Here is a 4,185-nt window from a genome sequence, read left to right as displayed (position 1 = left end):
CGATATTCAGCTCAGCTGTCTGATTTCGCAAGGCCAATTAACAATTGCGATTGATCGTGCGGTTTGGTGGGGTCGGGGTTTAACCATCATGCCTCTTCCAGGAGCGACATGTATCTCCGACGTCAGATTAAAAAAGAAGAATGGATGGCAGCGATTAAAGAGGCAGGTTAGAGGTACATTGGTGCGGGTATTTGTGGGGAGGGTTCACGCGCTCTCCTATTCCCATTGCATAATTTTGTTTGTACTCTAAAGGGTTTGGCGGGTACTTTTATGGGTTGGAGGGCTTTGTTTCAGTCGGGCAACTCCATGTTTTGCCTTAGCCCACAGAGTATGATGGAAGTGTGTATATAATGTAAAATATGCTTGATTTAATGATATAGAAGGAATGACTCTTGCTTTAGCAAAACATTTAAATATATATCCCCATAAAATTTTAGGTGGTTAAATTTAAAGAGCTTTAAAATAATAGAAGAAAATAGAAAACTATTTATAAAAACTTTTATATTTATACTATTATATTAATTGTAGCATAGTTGTTAGGTTTTATAAATTACACAAGTTTAAGATTAAAATTAAGAAAGTTAAAGTTAATCAAATTAAAACTTAGAAAATAATTATTTTAATTAATATATTAGAATATTTAAATATATATATATGTATTTTTTTATTTAGTTTAAAAAATTAAAATTTATATTTTTTTTAATAAAAAAAAAACCTAAATATTAAATAGGTTTGAATTCTAATGTATATTCACGTAGATAAAATGTCTCTAACAAATATTAAATATGATTTACTTTTCTTTAAACCAATTTTAATAGTTATGGTTCTTTTATTTCATTAAAAGATATTTCAATAGCTACTCTATATTTAATGTACATTTTGATTGAGATTTACCATGATTATAAAGTTGGATATGCGAAAAAATAAGTCGGATAATAGCATACACATTATTAAATAAATTATATTAGTTATGTTTTTAATAATGCTTGAATTTAATTTGTGAAATCATGGAGTCATAAGTATAAGGTGTTATTTCCAATTTCAAGGAAATAACTATAAATTTGGATATGCAAAAAAATAAGTCACATAGTATTAAATAAATTATATTAGTTATGTTTTTAATAATGCTTGAATTTAATTTGTGAAATCATGGAGTCATAAGTATAAGGTGTTATTTCCAATTTCAAGGAAATAAGAGTATAGTGTTTTAGGAAATAAATAATTTTGATATCATATAAGATATAAATGTAAAAATTTTGGTGAAAATTTCATGTAAAAATATATAAGGCCATTCTGATGTGACATGTATTTTAAGCTGAAGGGTGGGTAAAACATCCTAGTGGGGTGTCGCTTCGGTTTTATATGGCTAAGGAAATTGACAAAGGAAATGGCTAAGGTTTTGGAAAGACATGAGGTATTTATTGGAATTTTATTTACGAAAATAAGGGAAATTAGGAGGAAAGGAAGATGAAAGGTCACAAGTGCATGTGAGGAATAAAATGAAAGAAAATAATGGAAATTGAAGAAAATAGAGGCCTAATTAATAAAAAGGCTTTTGAGGATCAGTGGGTAGGCTTGGCTAGTGAAGGTTGGGTAGGCTTTGGAGCTCTCTCTCTATTCTCTCTCTCATACTCTTGGATACTTAGCGTTTTTTTTGCACTTGGCATTAGATCAAGAAAGGCAAAGAAGGAAAGAGGACATCGGGATCGACAGCTATAACGAGTTTTGCTTGTAGGTACCAAGTTGCATGTATGTTTTCCTCACTACTTTTGGCATGCATGGCAAATGCATGTGGTTTCTTGGTTATGATCTATTATTGGCACGGAGGATTACCTGGATTGACAATGGATTTGTCTAACCTTTCCATTTCTTGGATAGCCATGGAGATTGTGGGTTTATTTCCTTATTTTGCTTTTGTTGGTTCTCACGTTTCCTTAGCTAGGGTTGAGTTATTAGTTCCTGGAAGCCCTGCTTGGACAAATGCTCTAGAAGCCCCGTAACAACTTGGATTGAGTTACTAGTCCTATATGCCTTAGTTGGACAAACACTCTGGAATCCCTTGGTGGTTTTAGTTACTAACCCTGGAAGCCTTGGTTGGATAAATGGTCTAGAATCCTAGTGACAGTGGTTGGTTGAGTTACTACTCCTCCAAGCCTTCGTTGGAACAAACGCTCTAGAATCCATAGAATGATTGGATGGAGACCAATTTAATGATGGTTTTCTGGTATCCGAGCGTGAGGTGAATTTACTATTTGATGGGTAGAGATGGATGGCCTCTAGAAGCCCTAGATGGTTTTGGATTGATGTGTTTTATGAGATCCCAAATTCATGCTTCAAATATGGCACGAGGGTGAATGGCTGAAGAGAGATTTTTCTCAGCCATTCTACAGTTGGGTTGAATGTGGAAGTCCCATCCCGGGTTTGGATTTTGCATCATCAATATGAGGTTATTCCTCCTTGTATTTCTATGAGTATTATACTAGATTATATGTGGTTTATATGGTTATGATTTCATTGGTATTTTTGGTTCTATTATGCTAGTTATATATGTGTTTTATGACAGTAGTTATGTATGGTTCTCATCATGTTTTAAATTGTAAATAAATGAACAATGTTTCTATGTACTAATGGATGAAACTGCAGCTAAAGTGAAAAGGAAAAAATTCTTGATAGTGAATCTCAGATAAGTATGAGACCCCTATGCTCAAATATATTATTTACACCTATAGATTACATATTTGTGACATGTTTGACAGAATTCCTGTCATGGCTAGTAGGGGTCCAGTCAAGGTCTCATTGAAGTGATTTCATTTATAATGTCAGTTCCTTGTTATTTTACTGGTTTGAACGTATCACTCAGTTCTGGGAAAAGACCTGTTCTTTGGGCTTGAAAATGTGGCTTAAATCTTAGGGATGATGCTTGCATGCTTGTGAGAGCATCCGGAGGTCCCTAGATGTTGGCATGCCCATAGCATGAGAGCGTCCACGGGTCAAGTGGTTCAAAATGTTAGTGGGACTCAGGGTCTGGTTAGAAGAAAGGTTGGGATGGTTCCTAGGAGTCCTATTGGTGATGTTAAATGTATGTATGGTGTGTTTTCGTAGTGGCCTCTCGTCGCATGCTTACCTCGACTAGTCGGTTGCTTGGGTAGATGTGGGAGGAGGGTGTGTCAAAGTTGTACCAGAGTATGGTTCACCCCTTAGGCTAGATGGGTGGTGTGTTGGTCATGCCTTTATGCTCGTTTCATAGGTGTTCCTTATGCTTTTAGTCCACGTTCTAGTTGCATTTATATAATTTTGATCATGGTTGTAGTGATGTCACCATGTGAAGGTTGATGGTGTTGTTGTGTGATGTGTTGTGATGAGTGTATGGTTGTATATGCATTTGTTATGCATGTCGGTATCTATATGTTTTTATGCATGCATTTTCATGGTTATAGTGATGCATGTATAACAGGTCAAACATTCATCGTGAGGTCATTATATGCAATTAAGTTATCATGATGATATTGGTGTGTTATGATCCTAATGTGTTGGTTGAGATAGAACGGGAGATGCAAATCACTAAAGTGAAGTTGCAGTATTAGACCTCAAGGCAAGAGCATGTCATCCTACATGTTCGTATGTTGGACATGAACATATGTAGGTAAGGATTTTTATATGTGTGATGGTTATGTGTATGCATTTCATTCTATTGATGTTATGGTTACATACATGATAGATGATAATTTATTAATGTAGTGATATGCTTATGTGTCCAATAGTCATGAATGATAGAAACATGTGGTTTTATGCATTATTATTGTTCTTTTATGTTAGATAACGCGATGATTATGTATATGTTGTTGATGAGTATGTTATAGGTTAACTTGATGTTTTTATCTGATAGTTAGCTTGATGATTATGCTATATGTTGTTGATGAGTATGTTATAGGTTAAGTTGTTGTTGTTATATGATAGTTAGATTGACGATTAGGTTATATGTTGTTGATGAACATGATATATAACTTGTTGTTGTTTTATGATAGTAAGTTGAGGATTAGGGTTATTACATTAAGTTATATGTATCATACTAAATTAGGTTGGCCTATGGAGATGGTTGACTTTCTTATGTGAGCTACTTATGTATTATATTCATGGACATGTACTTGGAAGGTATATTAGCCAGTCTCTAGTTATAGGTGGACT

Source organism: Pinus tabuliformis, chromosome 8, assembly GCF_031772625.1.
Source record: "Pinus tabuliformis cultivar Carrire ecotype Pingquan chromosome 8, CPIR1, whole genome shotgun sequence".
NCBI classification, from domain to species: domain Eukaryota; kingdom Viridiplantae; phylum Streptophyta; class Pinopsida; order Pinales; family Pinaceae; genus Pinus; species Pinus tabuliformis.
The sequence above is the reverse complement of the archived record's forward strand: the minus strand, read 5'-3'. Positions refer to the sequence as shown.